The sequence below is a fragment of the Hemicordylus capensis genome, chromosome 4 (genome assembly GCF_027244095.1).
Source record: "Hemicordylus capensis ecotype Gifberg chromosome 4, rHemCap1.1.pri, whole genome shotgun sequence".
Taxonomy (NCBI): Eukaryota; Metazoa; Chordata; class Lepidosauria; order Squamata; family Cordylidae; genus Hemicordylus; species Hemicordylus capensis.
The window spans coordinates 53236773-53256599 of record NC_069660.1 but is presented as its reverse complement, the minus strand read 5'-3'; the positions used below and the strand labels follow the sequence as shown (position 1 = coordinate 53256599).

At 44.1% G+C, this 19827-nt stretch overlaps 1 protein-coding gene across 5 annotated transcripts in view; it reads right to left on the bottom strand.

Moving 5' to 3' along the window:
• The window catches only part of SYT2 (synaptotagmin 2), a 221367-nt gene that overhangs the window by 137412 nt on the left and 64128 nt on the right, over positions 1 to 19827 (bottom strand). The window contains exon 1 of one of the 5 annotated variants that reach the window (XM_053247075.1): positions 1323 to 1433. The exons of 3 other annotated variants lie outside the window; for them this stretch is intronic. The gene's annotated coding sequence lies outside the window, so the exon portion shown is untranslated. Of the gene's footprint in view, positions 1 to 1322; positions 1434 to 19827 lie in introns of those variants that run through there. One more of the 5 variants, XM_053247076.1, reaches the window with a different exon arrangement.

The window sequence follows — 19827 nt, the reverse complement described above, 5'->3', positions numbered from 1 at the left end:
CAGTGGTAATTGGCGCCCTAGGTGCAATTCCAAAACACCTTGAAGAGCACCTCAACACCATAGGGGCCACAGAAATCACCACCCGCCAATTACAAAAAGCAACTTTACTGGGAACAGCCTATATTCTGCGATGATATCTATAATAATAATAACAGCAACAACATTGATAATAAAATTCAGCCATCCCAGGTCCTTGGGAAGGACCCGATGTCTGGATAAAATAAACCAGTCAATGACACCTGTCTGACTGTGTAAACAACAACAACAACAACAACAACAATAATAATCTATGGGGGCTGGGATGCCTGCAGCAGACTGTGCACAGCTGCTGTATGGTTTGCCACAACCGTGTGCACTGAGACTCAAATCGTTTCCTCCACCGACATGACCACAGAGGACAAATGCAAAAACGGAATGGCTGTGCAGCGTGAGTAGAATGAGACTGAGCAGGCCAAGAGGTCATCACCTTTGGTAGGCAGATCCATCCTTGTCTCGACCTTCCTCTCCCATTTCTCCTGCCGCACTCACTATTGCAGCTGCTAAAACTACTCTGAATAATTGAAGTGTTTCAGGCCACTGGAGGTAATTTATGTGCTAATCACAGGGAGAAGATGGATCACTATAGCTGCTGTAGGAGGTTTAGGAAAGCAATTGAGGTAAGAAGCTAGTGCCTTTGCCTCTTCATCTTCACGGAGTGGAAAGGACTAAAAAAAACCTCCTCTCAGTCCAGCATAACTTTAGAGTAGCCCCACACCATGATGTTGGTGGCTAATAGCTTGGCAGAATCTTAACTAAAGCTCTGTGGGATCCAGGGATGAAAATGCAATTGAAGTATCACTCTGGCACATCCAGTCATGGAGTCCCTTGGATGCTTGGGCTTTTAGTGCTCTGTTTCAGAACAAGGAATGCTCAGCATTCCAATGAATGACGCTAGCTGCTCGAGTCATCTGACTATGCCTGAATCTCAGGGCCCAAACTAGACCAGACACTAAATTTGTCATCATCTGATTAGGAACTGACCTTTGAGAAGCCTTGATCTGGATTGGGACTACAGTGCAGGGTGAAGGTAGAGTTGTGCCGTTGAGCCGGATGTGGTACAGGGTGTTTAACTCTTTACTTCTTTGCTGTATTTCTGCAGGAATCACACACACACCCCAGATATATGTAAGTGTAAGTACCTACAAGGGCACTTTTGGGAACTCATAGCAATTTTAGGAGGGGTAAGTTTGAGTGTGGAAATGGCATGGAAGTAGGTAGGTGCCTCCCTCTGGGCCATGGTCCTCATCTGGATCCGACAATTGGAACAGCTCTTAAGGACTCACCTAGGCTCAGATCCAGAGGAGGCTTGTTGGAGGTGGAGAAGGAAGAACAGCAGCAGCACAAACAACAAATCCCAGCCAGGATCCTGGATCTGACAAGAGCCCTGTTGTATACTATCCAGTTATCTTTTGGAATTTGTTTGGACATTTGGCCCAAGTGGGATCCGGTAGAGAGTGTGGGGGATGTGTCAGAAAGGAAAAGGGAGGGAAAGGAGGAAGAGAAAATGGAGTTGTTGCAGAATAAACCTTTAGTTAAATCCACATATTATTTCCTTGTGTAGACGAGGAAATAGCTATAAAACATTTGGTGATCACACATCAGCTAAGTATGTGAGCCTGCAAAGCTTGTGAATGTTCCTCCAACCTCATTTCATTGCATCACTGGGCCTACATTCTTGTACTGCTTTCTACTATTGCTGCTGCTGATAGTTTCTCCTGCTTCCTGACCTGCACAATCCCTGAAGGTACTTTTTCCTTATCAGTCCTACACATTGTTGTTCACTGGGTGCCTACTGCAGCATGGCTCAGATCCCACCACCACCATTTTTTCTTGTCCACCCCAGGAGAACCTGCTCTTTCCTGGAAGTTTTTCACACGGGGCTTTTAAAGTCCTTTAATGCGCATCTCCTTCGGAATGGAGGGGGTGTGTTCACATGTTTGCCAGATTTACCCTGAAGTCCCTGTGAGTTATCAAGGAGCAGTTTGCACACTATTCGGGTTTTTCACTGTGCGTTAGAATACAGCCAGATTTATACCTGGGATTAAAAAATCCACCATTTGTGTCGAGTTTTTTGGACAACCGAGTTCACAGTAAAGCCTCCCAGTAAACTTGCAGTGAAGCCTGCCAGGGACATTGTAAAAGTCCCTGGAAACAATGGAGGTCCTATTTCTGCACTATACAGAGCCCTGATTTTATTCCAGCACAGCAGAAGGCTATGTTGCTTGACTGTCTGGGCCCTCAAGGCCAGAGAATATATAATCATTTCCCTTTTCCTGCCAACTTGGAAGGGGATGCCAATTCTTAGGAAGCTACTCTTCAAGCTTTAGATGACCATTTCAACCCTACTTTGAATGTGTTTGCTGAACGTTACAGGTTCTATTCTAGACCCCAACTGCATGGTGAACCTATCGAGCAATATATCACAGCACTGCGTGTGCCTTAAGTGTAAATGTAAAACTGCAAGTTTGCTAGTTGCAAGTTTGCAAGTTTTACTGATGAAATGATCAGGGATCAGATTGTTATGAAAACAAGCTGCTCCAAATTGCATGAAAAACTGCTATTGGAGCGGAAATGTACCTTGGATAAAGTTATAGAGATGGCTAGGAAGGTGGGAAATGATCTTCACTGTAACAAATCACTCTCTTTGGTACCCCAAAACCCACCTACTGAAATCTAGGCTGTTCAGCCTAAATCCTTCTAAACTCAATCTTCTCATGTGGCACTTCCCCAGATAGTGGCAGCACAAGAAAGGAGGAGCTACAAATGCAACTGATGTGGAGACTCTGCCCACAAAGCCAATTTTGGACACTGTCCTGTACAGAAGGTTACTTGCAATAGGTACAAAAAGGGGAGGAATTTTGCTAAGTTTTGAAAGTCTGGTGTCCACTCCATTGCTGATTCACCATATGATGACGATGAGGCAGATGAACCATTTCCTGACTCTGTTTTATGTGTGACAGACTCAGAGCCTGCTTCTCCACATTGTCAAGTTAAACTTAATGGCAATGAAGTGCAATAGCTGGCTGATTCTGGTTCTCCATCCACTATCATTTCCCATCCGCTTTACAAGAAACTCCTCACTACATCAGATCTGCATCTGTAGCCTTCAGACATCCACTCATGGGGATATAGAGGTTCCCCTATTGCCAAAAATGGATATTTCACTGCTTTCCTGGAATACAAAGGATATACTGCAGGAGGGAAAGTGTATGTGTGACAAAAAGGAGTCTCGGTATTGGGCTGGAAACAGACAGATCTACGGATCTTGTTAGACCCAAATAGCATGGGACTTGTATTACAGATGATAGAGCATCCATATGCTGATATGATTACTGACTTCTTGAGCCCCTGGTGGCGCAGTGGTAAAACTGCCGCCCTGTAACCAGAAGGTTACAAGTTCGATCCTGACCAGGGGCTCAAGGTTGACTCAGCCTTCCATCCTTCCAAGGTCAGTAAAATGAGTACCCAGAATGTTGGGGGCAATATGCTAAATCATTGTAAACCGCTTAGAGAGCTCCGGCTATAGAGCGGTATATAAATGTAAGTGCTATTGCTATTGCTATTCTTGGACATCAGAACAACACAAAGTGAGGAGCGTACATAGCATTACACCAACCACTTAGAGAGGAGCACTTGTCTACAGCATGCTGACATCATAGAACCAAGAATGGGTCTCTGCCATTGTTCTTGTGTGGAAATCAAATTGTCCACTTCGAATGTGCATAGATTTAAGAGATGTGAACTCCAACACAGTAGTGGATTGTCATCCATTACCCAGTATCAATTAAATGTTGCTTGCTCTCAAAGAAGCCTCAGTGTTCCCAACTTTGGACTTTTCTTCAGCCTGTCATCAAATTCCTCTGCTCAAGAGTTCTCATAAATACACAGCCCTCATTACCCCAGAGTATATTTTTCAGTACAAAAGACTGCCCTTTGGATTAGCCTCTACAAGCTCGGAATTTCAATGAGGCTATTCGCACATGCAGTGGAAACCGGGCTAAGGGAGCCCATCCCAGTTTCCACTGCATGAGAGAACCGCTGGAAGCCATGTGGCTCCCGGTGATGGCATGGCGGCAAACCCTCTTGGGTAGCCACTGCTTTACCTTGGTTTCAGGCACAGGAGTGCCCCAAAAGCAGGTTAGCTGTTTGTGTGTTGCCATGGCATGGCACTGCTCTGTACCACAATGACTCATGAGTAGCTTCCTGACTGAGAGGCTACAACAAGCCTCCTGGCATTGGGAGGCTCCTGAAAAGGCACCGCACACTCACGTGTTGCCTTATGGGACTTCCGGGGGCCAGGTGACCCCCCCCCCGAACCCTGCTGCCCCAACTGGCTCCATGATGGAGCTGGAAATCTTCTGGGTGGCCGATCTGGCCACCCAGGAAAGCCTCCCTGATCGTCTATGGGGAGAGTGGGTGAAAACCTCTCCCCGCACATGTGTAATCCCTACACAGATCATGTGTAGAACCTTAATGAATGATACATGCAATTTTTGGCATCACTTACTTTCAGGATGACATTTTATTGTATGGCAAAACCATTGAGGAGCATGATGCTAAACTGACAGAAAACTCCAACAACATGGACTTACTATCTCTGCAGATAAATGTTAGTTTTGCACACACTCGGTGACGTACTTGGGACACACAATGTCTCAGAGTGGCGTACATCCCAAAACAGACTTGGTGAAAGCTATTTGGGAAGCACTGGAGCCACACAACAAGGATGCACTTTGATCATTTTTAGGACTCTGTGAGTATTATTTATTTATTATTTATTTAGCATTTATATCCTGCTCTTCCTTTAAAGACCTGAGCGGTAAATGACTGGCCCAGAGTCACCTAGTAGTGAGTTCCGTGGCTGAATGGAGATTTGAACTCAGGTCTCCCCAGTCGTAGTCCAGCACTCTAACCACTATACTACACTGGTGCTTACTCTAAATTTTTAAAACAATTTGCCTCCAAAGTTGCTCCATTGCGTCTTCCTTTTAAAGATACTGTAGCATTTAACTGGGATGCATCCTGCAAGGCGACTTTCAGACTATCAAATCAGCCATTGCTGAAAGCCCTGTTCTCACTTCTTTTGACACCAACAGGAACACTATTGGAAGTTAGAACCACTGAAGCTTCTGAATATGGTTTGGGAGCTGTCTTGACCCAGCAAAAAGGGGACAAGCAGTTGTTTTTGCTTCCAGAGTGCTTACTGCATCAGAGAAGATGTATTCTGTGATTGAAAAAGAAGCTCTAGCATGTTTCTGGGTGGTTAGGCATTTCAGGATGTACTTGTGGGGCAGTAAATTCACTTTATGGTCAGACCATCAACCCCTATATGCTTTATTTTCTACATGGGAATCAAGCTGAGCAACCCCAAGCATAACTAGGCTTATAGATTTTGATTTCTAGGTGAAATATCTCCCAGGTCTTCGGAACACAACTGCGAATTCTCTATCTCAACTTCCACTTCCAGGCCAAGAGGAGATCGCAGATGATGCGGATGGAGTAGTAGTAGTTGCACAAATAGCTTCATCCACTCATGGAGTGATCACATCTTCTGAATGGAAAGTGGCCCTCAGTGTTGATCAAGTGCTTACTGAACTTAAACCTTACATAACTAATGGATGGCCTGGCCATGCAAAAACAATGTACCTAAACATCTTCAACCATACATGCACGTAGTCAGTGAATTGTCCCTTCTCAATGAGTTGGTGCTGAGGCCTGATCGTTTGGTGGTGTCAACTTCCTTACAAGCAAAAGTTATCAAAATTGCCCACAAAGGTCACCTGGGCATGAGCATGACTAAAAGATGAATCAGAGAAAGTTTTTGGTGTCCAGGTATGGACAAATCCATTGGAAATGTAATCCGGTACTGTATGGCTTGTGCTGTATCTGACAAATCGCAGAAGACTTTTGCCACCCTGGGAAAAACTTGCTCTGGATATAATGGGGCCTTTTGATAACCAACCCGCAGAGCAAAGTTTTGTTATAGTGATGGTGGATTACTATTCAAAGTGGCCAGAAGCTTTATTTGCTGATAACATTGCTACAAGCTGATAACATTACTACAACATTACTCCAAACAAAGATGTCCAGTTCAAGCTCTTCTTGGCTCTAACTTTTGCTGCTGCCTCACCCCACTGGACCCAGGTGCAGACAATTGAGCTGCAGAATATTTTCCCCTAAAGATCATATTTGCCACAATGGCACAATGACGTGTCCTGTTTTTGTACTTTTAACAGTGGTTTCATTTGCAGAAATCAGCAGGTTAAACTTTTCACAGCATACAGAGAAATGCTATTGTTATCTATTGTTAATGTCTGCACATATAAAGGCACAGCTCCAGCTGCATGCTGGCAACCCTAGTACTGTGTCTTATTGAATTGGTTGGTATTGCTGGCATCTCTTAAACTATTTTATATGAACAGCTCAGTGTTTAATGGAATTTAAAATGTTGCTTTTTAAATAATAGTGGACCTCTCTTCTAATAGATATCTAGTGTAGAGCTATAATTTTTCAGTCCTACTGAACCAACTCGCAAACTATCCTTCAAATGCCCCCACATTTAATTTTAGCTTTGTGTGTGTACATGTGCACATGCATGTGTGCAATGGGATGAAAATGAATGAAAAACTGGTTTGTGTATGGATCTAGCAGATCCAGCCTAATGGAAGCCTAATGGAACTGACTTTCATTAGAACTCATGTGATGTTAACATGTTATACTTTATTGCTAGAACCTTTAAAAATGCAAGCAATTCTACTTTTAGGATCAAAAACCATTTTCACCCAGAAGTGTAACGTCAAACTATCCTATGTCGAATAATGCCTGACCCAAAATAGAATGGTGTTATTAGCTCAGACATAAAGGAAACTCTGTGGTTTAAGATGCAGTGCAGGCTGCTGGAATCATTGTTGGCTCCTGATGCTTGCATAGCTGCTGTGTGTTTGTTTGATGATACAATCAGATATTAATGACTTACTTTGTGTGCCCAAATTGTGAGCTTGTAACTTGTCTTTAGATGTTTACCCATCGGCTGGGGATTTTCATGGTCTGCCAGAATAAGGACGTATTATGTTCCATTGCTTATTCAAGAATAAGGAGAGACTTGTAGCTCTTGACAGTTCTCCTTAGACTGTAATTATTTTGGGCAAATGTTGGAATAGTATGACAAATGGGGCAAAGAAGAAACAAGAGCCTTCGCTTCCTCTCCATCCGTCTTCCTCCCCTCTGATTTTCCTTCTTCCTTCCTTCTGTCTTTCCCACTTATTCCTCACTACCCCTGCTCTTTTCCCTGGGTGATGGTCACTGAAGAGCAAACCATTTGATAGATACACCTGTCACTGAGTGAACAAACTGGCCCACCGGGACTGCTGCTCTTGCTGAGCTGGTGTTTTTTCATCCCTCTCTCTTCGGCTACTTATGGACAGCATCTCTTCTGGGAATGCCCTTGCAAATGACAGCTATGTGGGATGGCTGTGGTAATGGGAAGCCACAGATGTCTTTGCCAACTCCAGGGCCCAATTCAGCACCAAATCCAAGGGTCATGGCAAATCTTTCTTTCTGAATAATGTGTGCCACCACCATCAGCACCATTGTGTATTGTTTATAAAAGCACTTAAAATATACTAGCTGCTGTAGAAAAAATAACACACATGGGTCAGTGCCCACAGACTCAACATCAAAGAAAACATGAGACAAAATAATAGGATACTTGGACATGGGGCAGGGACACTTTAGACTAGCCCAGAGGTGCCCAGCCTGAACTACAACTCCCACCATCCCCAGCCATAATAAATAATAGTTAGGGATGATGGTAGTTGTAGTTCAGCAACATCTGGAGTACCATTGGTTGGGAACCAATTGACTTGTCCATATCATTTTACCAGGGCCCTCGGTTTTACATTTCAGGCCCTGCTTGCAGCCCTACAATTTACTAAGATCTGGTTGGTGGACACTAGAAACATAGGAAGCTGCCATATACGGAGTCAGACCATAGGTCCATCTAGCTCAGTATTGTCTACCCAGACTGGCAGCGGCTTCTCCAAGGTTGCAGGAGGCAGGAATCTCTCTCAGCCCTCTTTTGGAGATGCCAGGTGGGTGGGGGGCAGGGACTTGGAACCTTCTGCTCTTCCCAGAGTGGCTCCTTCCCCTAAGGGGGAATGACTTACAGTGCTCACACATCAAGTCTCCCATTCATATGCAACCAGGGTAGACCCTGCTTAGCTAAGGGGACAAGTCATGCTTGCTACCACAAGACTAGCTCTCCACTACAGACAGGGCCTTTTCAGTTGTGGCTCCTCAGCTTTGGAACACCCTCCCAGATCAGTTGGACCCTCTATGGCAACGTTTAATCAAAGAAAAAGACAATTGGAAGATCCACTTACAGATCTTCCAAAATCACATCTAATTTGGTCCTTAAATTAGCATAACCTGGAAAGGTGCATAACTCTGTTGACCTGATGCAAGTCTTCAACCAAGATGTATACCTTACATTCAATATGACTTCACCCTTGCCAGGGGTGGTCCAAGGTATAGTGGTGCCTGAGGTGAGCTGCAAAATGCACCATTACTCCATAGTCCTGATATTAACCAGGTCCCTTTCAGAACTAACTCTTGCAAGCTTTGAAGCTGGCAAAGTGAGGAGGGAGGTTTGCTAGCAGTCTTCTCTCCTTGTGTTCTTTGCAACTTAACAAGGAGTGTGAGGAGGGGCACTCCTTCCAAAGGCTGCAAGGTTCAGATCAGTCCCAAAGAGCAGGCCACATCTTGCCACCCTGCTGGCACCCTATTAAATCTGCCACCTCAAATAACTGCTTGACCTTGCCTCATGAAAGGGCCGCCCCTCACTTTTGCTATACAATGCAATTGCATTTCTATAACTTTATCAGAGTCAAAATCCCTCTCTAGAATCCTGCTTTAAAGCCCTCCTAAGCTGTGGTTTTTGTGTACTGTGTATGTTGCACATTTGATGCACAGTTTCCCTCACTTGCTAGGCCAGCAACATAATTTCTTAAACAAATATATAGGTTTAGAACATGCCATGGATAACGTCTTACATTCTATAATTGCAACACTAAATCAAAGAGAAAGGGGCATATGTTTTGGCACTTTAATTTTAAACCATATGCATTATTAAGATTCTTTGTAGGACTATCCAGTATAGAAAGTTGGCTGGGCATTAATCATTAGAAACATTATTAATGTAACCACAGCCATAGTACTAGAAAAGGCTCCTTTACCCTGATGTGTAAGCTTTTCACAATCAGATACAGTTTTTGACACAGTGGGAGGAGGGAATTTTCAACCAATCAACCTCCCATTTGCATTATGAGATTATATAGTTGAGGCCTGTACTGTGTTCATCTGCAAATGGGAACTGCATCTTAAGAAGCTTGGAGGAGGGAACAGTGAACAGGGACAACGGAGGCTAGCAGTGGACAGGTGGGGGCGGGGGGAGTCAACCCCTTGTCGAACTGATCCATGGGCCTTTTCTAAAAGTAAACCATTCAAATATTTAATTCCTATGTGATTACAAACAGAAGAAGAGAACAAATCTTATGGTAAATTCTCCACTACCCTTTCATCTCACAAATGCAGAATCTTAGATTGAATGGGACTTTCCTATCACATTTTTAGATTGAATGGGATTTTCCTATCCCATTGTGCATATGCAACAAATATAGAGGAACAGGAGTATCCTGTTCCTTTATATTTGTTGCTCCTCTATATTTGTTGCATAAGCACAATGGGAGTACAAGAGATTACACAACCTCAGGCATCCCTGCACATTTATAGTCTGCTTCAGATGTGGGTCTATAATTGAGTGTCTGTGTGCTGTGTACACGCCTGTTTGGGGAGGGGGGGGCCTGCTCTCACCCACCATTCACCGCCGCAACCGCCCGTTCACCACTGCCATCACTGGCACTGGTTGCCCCCTACCTGTCCACTGCTAGCCTCCATGGTCCCTGTTCACTGCCATCACCACCTCCGGTTGCCTTTCATTGTACTGCCGTGACACAGTATAATGATGTCACTGCACTACTGCAAGCCCATCCCAGCATAGAAGTGACATCATTATACCGTGTCAAGGCAGTATAAGAGGAGGCAGCCAACAAGGGCCATGGAGGCCAGTGGTGCTGGTGGGGCAACAGGTGGCAACAGCAGTGATGAATGAGGGGCCATGGAGGTTAGTGGCAGGTCATGGTGGTGGGCTGCAGCAGGTGAGTGCTGATGAGTTACCAAAACATTTAGGCATAGGCCACCGCCAGTGTCACTACCCTGCTGATCTTCGTCCATATTCACAACTTTGCTGCTCTAGCACAGCGTTAGCCTGGATGTCAGCCATTAACCATGGGCTGATTACTCCTGTATGAACTTGCCTGATTATTAAGACCTTCATTAGAAGCCTGTCTTTAGATGCCTTAACAGATGAGGTAAGGTTTGCAGCTACCAATGAAAGGCCTGTAGTAGTTGTTGTTGGTGGTTGTTTTTGGTGTGAAGTTGTCTTGACTTTGATGTCTTTATCTGCCCAGCTGGCACTAATCTGATATTTTTTGTGCAAGAGATTAAAAACATCTTCCCCATGGCTCTTTGATCAGTTTTTGTTTCCTGCTGGAATTTTAATAATGCTTTATATGCTGTTCTACTCATTACTGGGTGTTGTTTTTTAATGGTTTTAATTTTATATTGCTATGTAGTTATTTCATTTAGACAATTATATCTATATTATATATTGCCTTTCAACCAAAAAAAAAAAGTTCCCAAAGCAGTTTACATAGGAAAAGCAAGAAGAAGATGGTTCTGCATGAGGCTTTACACACAGGGCTTCTACCCCGAATCTCCTTCGGGAGAGAGTGTGTGTGTTCACACACCAGCCAAACTTACCCCGAGGTCCCTTTGAGATCCTTGGACCCACTCCACACACATCAAGCTTTGTCTTGCAAATTCTAGCTTATCCTGAGGTATTTACGGGTTTTTAAAATGCTGGTTTTAAGCTACTTTTTCTGAAAACAGCGGAGCAAATAGGGAGAGGTACAGATGTAGAATCATTAGCATGATAATAGGGATACTGTCTTTGAAATGCAGATGTAGCTCTTTGGTAATCACTCTCCCCCCCACCATTGGCTAGAAGGGAAACAGAGTAAATAGGGGGAGGCACTGACGTAGAATCATTAGCATGATAAGAAGGATACTCTTTTTACAAATGCAGATGTAGCTCTTCAGTACTGTCTCCCTCTCCCCTGCCCCCATTGGCTAGAAGGAAAACACGAAGGAAAATATCTGAACTTGCATCAAAAGTAACCCCACGAGCAGAGGGAAAGGGCTGCTTCCCTCAATGCCACGAGTTTACTTCGAAGTGGCTTCACTCAACACTTACCCTGCAGCATGAAGCCATGTGCGAATCACTCCCATCTCAGAGGGACTCTCAGTCTAAAAGCTGTTAGCTGCCTTGGGAATATGGGGTTGAAAGGCACAGGAGTATGGAACTGTTGAGCCATGTTTCCCCTCCCTTAGGTTAAAAAGTGCTTTCCTACCTATTTCTATTGGGCCTACCATGTTAGCACCTTTCAAATTACAGAGTTAAAGGATTGAGGGATGCAGCACTAATGACCTATGGTAATTTACCATGTGCAATTTCCATATCCATAAGTCGCATAAGCTTTACAGCCTTGGATCTCTTGTGTCAGTGCTGTCATCTATTTTGAATATCATTCAGTGGCCCCCTATTAAGTTTATTGTTATAAGAGGCAAGGTCACAACCCAGCATGCTGTGGCTGAGGGCCATCTCTCTGGCTGTTCATCCTTGCATTTTATCACTTCCAACTGTATTTTAAGAATGCGATTGTTCTCTTGGGTTGTGCTTTTTAAAAAACTATTATTATTTTTTAATTTTTCAAGGGGAGAACTGGTGATCTGTAACATATCTCCACTGCTCCTGCTCCAGTTATTCTAGTTCTAGAATAAAAGGGTTGAAAGTAAATGCCCTCAAAAATCTCACAGCAGGGCCCCCATTCTGAAATATTAACCCAGCATAATCCCTACAGAATAATATCCTCTGAAGTTTTCATTCTGCAAAGGCTGATAAATTAATTCTCACTGCCTGCTCTGGCTATCACTGATTGCACCCATTTTAAAGACAGGCAGTGTGGTGCAGTTGATAGAGCAAAACCAATAGTTAACTATGTCCACGTTGCTAGATAACATGCATGGTGACCACAAGTGCAGCCACAGCACAGTCATATACCATGCAAATCAATAGAGCAAATCAGTGTCAAGGTGGTCACATCAAGAGCCTTTGGTGGTCATATCTGGGTGAGAGTGTTAGTCTTGGACATGGAAGTATCCAGGAATCTGAATTACCTGAATTATTATCTTGCCTTTCTTCCACAAATCCCAAGGTAGTATTATTTATTATCATCATCATTATTTATTTATTTATTCGTCCAATTCATGTACAGGAGGGCCTTGATATTTGCGGGGGTTCCGTTCCGCAGTTCTACTGCGGATATGGAAAACACAAATATTGAGGCATTAAATCAATGTATTCACGGGGGTTAGATTCCTGGTTAGCCGGAAATGCTTCAAATTTATCTAAAATCGACTGATTTGGGGTGGGGGGACATGGGAGGAGCTCCTTACCATGTGTTGCTGCTCCCCCCACCCAAGTCATGCTGTCCCCCTGGAATGCCCTAAAATTGGCCCCAAATCAGCCATTTTTTGTTTTGTTTTTAAAGACAGGAGCCATTTTGCAGCTCTGACAAATAAAATGGTGGCCAAGAATGACCTCCATGGTCATTTCTGGCCACCTCTGACTCACAGATATATGAGGTCAGCATATTTGTTTGTTTGTTTTCCATGTATGCTGTCTTTCCCCAACCATGGATATACGAATCTGTGGATACTGAATCTGCGGATTATGAGTTCCACCTGTACCACCCTTCCTAAAGTGGCTGAGGGTGGTTTACAGTTAAAATAAAAAACACATAATAAAACAAATATTAAAAAATCCAATCCAATGAAAATTAAAACAAGATATCATTAAAAGCCAGGCTAAAAAGATGGGTCTTTAAGGCTTTCCTGAAGGCCTCCAAGGAAGATAATCCTCTTCTATCCACAGGGAGCATGTTCCACAACCCAGGGGGGACAACTGAGAAGGCCCAGTCCCAGGTCACCAGCGGATGAACTGATGGCACCTCTAGATGGACCCCTCCTGATTATTTTAATGAGTGGTGGGGATTTTGTAAAGAAAGGTGCTCTCTCAGGTAACCTGGACCTAAGTCATTCAGGGCTTGAAAGGTAATAACTAGCACTTTGTACTTTGCCTGGAAACATATTGGCAGCCAATGCCACTGTTTAAGAACAGGCATAATATGGTCTCTCCAGGATACCCCAAAGACCAATCTGGTTGCTGCATTTTGAAGTAACTCTCCAAACTACATACAAAGGCAGCCCTACATAGAGTGCATTGCAGTAATCCAACTTAGAGGTTACCAGTTGGTGTACCACTGTCTTCAGGTCATTCTCCCCAAGGAACAATCACAGTTAGTAAAAAGCACTCCTGGCCACAGCCTCAGCCTGAGCCACCAGGGTGAGACCTGGGTCAAAGAGCACCCCCAAGCTATGAACCTGTTATTTCTGGGGGAATGTAACCTCATCCAGAACAGGAAGTTCTATCTTATCTTGCAGATTATGACCCCCAACAATGAGCACTTCCTTCTTGCTTGCATTCACCTTCAGTTTATTATCCCTCATCCAGCCCATTACTGCCTGTAGGCAGGCATTTAAATGGTTAATGTCATTTCCTGATATTGATGACAGGGAGAAATAGATCAGCATATTGATAACACCTAGCACCAAATCCCCTGATGAGCTCACCCAGCTGTTTCATGTAGATGTTTAAAAGAATTGGTGACAGAATGGAGTCCTGAGGGACTCGATATAGTAGCTCATGTTTAGAAGAGCAACTGTCACCAAGCACCACGATCTGGATTCTACCCAAGATGTAGGAGTCTCCCAAATCCCTCAGGCGATCCAGAAGGATGCCATGGTCGATAGTATTGAAAGCTACTGAGAGATACAAAAGAACCAGCAGAGTCTCACTCCCTCTGTCAGTTCCCTGGCAAAGGTAATCTATCAGGCCGACCAAGACCATCTCAACCCCTAAACTTTGAAATGGGTCTAATTAATCAGTTTTCTCCAAGACCACTCGGAGCTGGTCAACCACCACTCTCTCAATCATTTTACCCAACCATGGGAGGTTGGAGACTATAATTATCCATCACCAGGGGATCCAAAGTGAGCTTCTTAAGAAAGGGTCTAATCACTGCTTCCTTCAAATAAGGTGACAGCCTGCCCTCCCGTAGTGAGGTATTAATGATATCAACTAGGCCAGCTCTAACAACCTCCTTGCAAGATGAAATCAGCTATGTTGGGGCAAGGATCCAGAGAACAAGTGGTAGTCCACTCCATGCAGCTTGACCACATCCTTTCTCAGGAGTCACAATCTGAAAATGATCCAATGTAATCTCACAAGATGGATTGCTGGACACCTCCCTATCTGGCCCTGCAGAAATAGTGGAGTCCAGATCACGCCGAATGGGAGAAATATTATCTGCAAAGAACTCATTGAATGCATCACAGTGAGACCTTGTTTCCAGAAACAGATTTGACATGAAAGGGGCTTGAGTTAAACCCCTAACAATCTGGAACAGCTCTGCAGAATGAGACCTTGCAGACGCAATATGCGCAGAATAAAATAGCTTCCTTGCTGCATGTATTGCCACAGGATAGGCCCTCAAATGGGCTATATGCTGTGTCTTCTCGAATGCAAGATGAGTCCTTCTCCATTTGTGCTCCACTAATCTGCCTTGCCGCTTCAGCTCCCGTAGGTCTTCTATATACCATGGAGCTGATTTTACAGTGGATTAGGAGCAACCGTGTCTACTCCCCTAGTAAGTTCCCTGTTCTAGGTATCTGCCAGGGCATAGACAGAATCACCAGCAGAATCAATTCCAAAATTCTCCAAGACCCTTTGGAATCCTACTGGATCCAACAGCCTGCTAGGTCCACCACCCCTGCAGGGGTCAGATGTACCTGTGAGACCAACCTTAATCAGGAAGGTTCATCCATGACAATGAAGGAACTACAGGAGACCCCACCCATGGAACAACGCACAGATCCAAGCAAATGATCAAATCCTGCATGTGACCAGCAACATGCGCTGGTCCTAGGACTAATTGGAATAGGACCATAGTTGTCATGGCCACTATGAACTCCTGAGCAGCACCAGACAAGCCAGTTCCAAAGTGAACGTTGAAATCACCCAGCACCAAAAGCCTGGGTGACTCCAACACCAACTCAGTGACCAGCTCCATCAGCTCAGGGAGTCTGTTAGTCAGTGGGGTGGACAAAACACCAGCAGAATCCCCAGTCTATCTCGGGTCCCCAATGTAAGGCACACACACTTAAGATAAGTCAATCCTCTCATAGGGATCCTGGTAAGAGAGATGTTATTCTTATGGGCCACAGCCACTCCACCCCCCACTTCCCCTAACCTGCTCAGCAACAGAGTAGCCTGGGGGAAGAAGTTGGGCCCACACAGGACTACTAGCCGCCCACAACCAGGTCATAACCAGGTTTTACAAACCAGGTCAGCTCCTTCAAAGTATAAACCAAATGCCAGGTGGTTTCCTATTGACCAGGCCCAGACCAGGTTACCTTGAGCAAGGTTGTTGCCTCAGGTGCCTAGGATTGCTAATCCTAGGGGGATCCTAATCCCCCTAATCCTAAGGGGGATCACAGGGGGGATTGCACGGTGCATTACTGGGGCTCTGAGGGGCAGGGCACCACACAGCAGTGCTTTCCTTCACCTGACCCCTAGAGCTGCCGGCCAGGGCACAGCAAGGTGCAGGCAGCCTGCAGGAGAGCCACCTCTCATCTGGGCAGGTGATCCGCCTGCCCAGCGATGGGTAAGTGATCATCTGCGGGGAGAACGGGTCAAAGCCGCTCTCCCCACAAACCTCCTCTCGGCTCTTCACACTGCTTGTGTGAAGCGCCTCAAAGAGTGGGAGAATGTTGTAACAAATACAGAAAGGACAAAATTGCCTCAAAGAGTGATGATGCCATTTATCCAGCCACATATGACTAGGCATGTTGATATACCTGTTGGGAGAATTTCTATCCCTGACTTATGAGGCTTGCATTTTGCACAAATGCTCGTTCTGGAAATTGTAGGCATTTTATATTCATCACCAGGAGCAACTTCTGGGTATTAAAATGATCTAACTTTCTTTATACCACGGAGATGGAGAAGGCAGGGAGGACAGAATAGTACAAATAATTGTACTCCTCATGCAATACCTTTCAGATACAACTTATTTATTTATGCCTGGAGACATTATTCCAATCTTGCAAAATCAAATTCAACCTGGAAAGTTGTGCCCAGTCCACAATTATACACCGACACGGACTCACAGCCCACTTCAGTGATCTTTCTTCTTTAGACGTGATTCAGCATACAATCTAAGTGCAGCTACCCTCTATGAATATGTGAAAATGTCGGCACTGAACCCATGTACTTTTGTTAATCAAACTTATCTGTGGCTTTCCAGCTGCCACTGAGAAAATGAATGCTTCCCAGAGCAGCTATGAATTAACTGTACTCTTCACCTCCATGTGCTTTATGTAGCTTACAGGGGCTGCTTGAATTACCACCTCACTTAGAGCCTTTATTGTCCTGAATCCAATATAAAGACATGGACAACACAACAAGAGGTAAATGAAATGAATTTGAGAGGAAAGTCAGAAATCTATGGTGTCATTATAGCAGCTGGGCTACTGGGGACCATTACAAATAAATGACCTGCTGCTATATGTATGATCTGACATCATGCTCTGCTTTCACCCCAGCAGACTGCAAATGCCAGATCACTAGTTCTTTACCGCATGTCATAGCATTGCGCAAATGCCACCAGCACTGCCATCCAATACCCTCAAAGCCCAATACGTTTCTCACTTCCTTTTCTGGTAGGGGAGGGGACCGTTGCAAAAGCTGGCACTAAGACAGGCAAGCAAAACCATCATCCTGGGTACCAGCCGTATTGGGGCTGCCCCGTTAAAGCTGAATGTTATAAGTCACTAACTGGGAAAGCCATGGGTGCTGTAAAGGTGTATTGCTTCTGCTGTATGAAGCACGGGATTTGCAATGCACCCTGGTGCAGCTTTTCTGGGGCTGTAGCATTTCATTCAGCAATACCATACCACTTTGCAGTGGCTAAAACCCTTCTCTTTAATCCTTACTGACAGTGGAGTTTTTGTTCTTATTTTGGCTTTTATGAGTGCATTAAAAAAAATCAATATTCATTTTAAATCCATTTTTGGTTCAGATAATATTGAATGGCCAGCCTTGTGGTCATGTGATTTGGAGTGTGCTCATGCCGTTCACATTCCCGTTCCCTCCCTTCCTCCGTGTGTGTGTGTAGATTTGTCTGAACTGCCCCTCCATTTCTCCCCTTAATTTCAATTGGGCTTATTCTACCAAAGACGACCACAGGGCTCTGTGGTCGCCAGAAGTCGACACCAACTCGACGGCACACTTTACTTTACTTTAGTTATGACTAACTTTGTCTTTGTCTTTAACTTTGTTAGGATGCTGCCTAATGATGATGATGATGATGATGATGATGATGATATGTGAACCGCCCAGAGACATGAGTTGGGGCAGTATAAAAGTGTAATAAATAAATAAGTAAGTAAGTAAGTAAGCCAGGCTCACTTTCCCAGTGAAACTGTAGGCAACTGTGAGGCTTATAAGAGTGCCTGTAATCCTTGTGTACTGACAGTACATATCAGGGATTCTCAACCTTGGGTCCCCAGATGTTGGTGCACTTTGACTCTCATAATCCCCAACCAAAGGCCATTGGGGCTGAGGATTATGGGAGCTGAAGTCCAATAACATCTGGGGACCCAAGGTTGAGAATCCCTGATATGTACTGTCAGTACACAAGGATTACAGGCACTCTTATAAGCCTCACAGTTGCCTACAGTTTCACTGGGAAAGTGAGCCACCCTCTCAATGAGCGATGGTCTTGATCTCCATCACTCCCACCCCAGCTGCATCTGGTCTTCAACTAGCGACTCCTGCAGAGTTACTATACTCATACGACACTCATAAGGTCATGCTGTATCATGTTAAACAAGTTATATCCCGTGATGAAATGGTGCAAGACTATGTTTATGCAAATTGGCTTAGAATTCTGTGGCGCTGTCAACCACAAGAGGCAGTTAGAGAGTGACAGAAGTTGGAAGTGAAGTTCAGTTAAAGTGGGGGGTTTGGGTTTGGGTAGGAATAATCTCAAAGAGACGTTGTTCTGAGACTCAAAGGATGAGACAGTAAAAATAATAATGAAGGACTGGGTTATTAGGACATTCTCTAATGAAGGCTGGGTCGTGAAGTACAGTTCTGCAAAAGAACTGTGGTCAAAGATTAAAAGCCTTATACTGTATGTTGTGTATAAAGCAACTAAGTGCTGTGAGAAGTTCAAATCATCAACTTTGTAACTAAGCAAGATTTCAGACCTACTAATCAATAGTGAAACAAACCAACCTCAGATAACATTGTTAAATAAATATTCTTCTTGTTTTGTTTTAAAGTACACCTGACTGAGTGATTTCTGTAACAACAACCCCCCCCATGTTTGCAAAGTCATGTTATCAGGGCAAAGAAACCAGAAGAGTTACAGAAGCATCATTGTATAATTGGTGGCAGCAAGAATATAAGTACATTTATATAAGACAAAGTGACATCTAAGGTGGAAAACAATGAAAATAAACGTTACCTATATCCCTGACTCAGACCAAACACCACATACCCTTTGCTATAATTTATGATCCATTATGTCTCCATAATTTCTGCTGAAATACTGTGTAGGTCTGCAATTGCCCCAAGATTTCCTTCCTAATCCAGGTCACATTCTCCAATACTATAAATCAGTGTACTGATTGCAAAGCAGCTGATTGTACCAGCAAAAGAAAAGGATCTGGTCCCATGTGTTTTGATTTGATTCCTACACTTCAAATAAATAAGCACTCTTTCTTTACTCTGCTTGGAATTGATTCTATTCTAGTTCCTGCAGTTCAGATAATTAAAAGACCCAGCAAATTGTTAGTGTGTGTGCTCCCTCCCTGACAGACTGTGATGTATTTTTACTCAAGTCACTTGAGAATCTGATAGGTGCCTGCTGTGGCTAGAAGCTGGAAATTTTGCTTTTTAGAAAATAATCTAATTTATAAACCACTCGGATCGTTTCTCACACACATAACTGCCTGCCTGCAGGTACAAAGGAATTAGCCATACCAAAGGGGATGGGATCTAGCTCCAAAATGTTTTTGCTTTTTGAAGACCTTTTGGATCAAAGTCAAGATTCCCTTCAGTGAACAAGGCTTTTCTGCAGCAATAGTTTCCCAAGAGCAGAGCGTAAACTGTATCCAGAGCATCATGCCATTACACTGTTCAGTGATCAATGGTCTAATCATCTTGTGTGTCATCCTGGAGGCCTGAGGTGTGAACAGCAAGACCCACTTCCCCAAGATGTCTATATGCAACACTACATTTCTTGGAACACACACTGTGGGCTTCATATGTGGTGGGTCTCACACAGCCTGGAGGCACTGGAACTCTGCTGGAACCATGTCAGATTTGGGTAAGTGTCTGGTCTGGTCCAGCAGTGTTTTGGCCAACCAAAGGCATCGGGGCAGCCTTCAGCAGCATCTCAAACACTACATGCTCATCTGGGG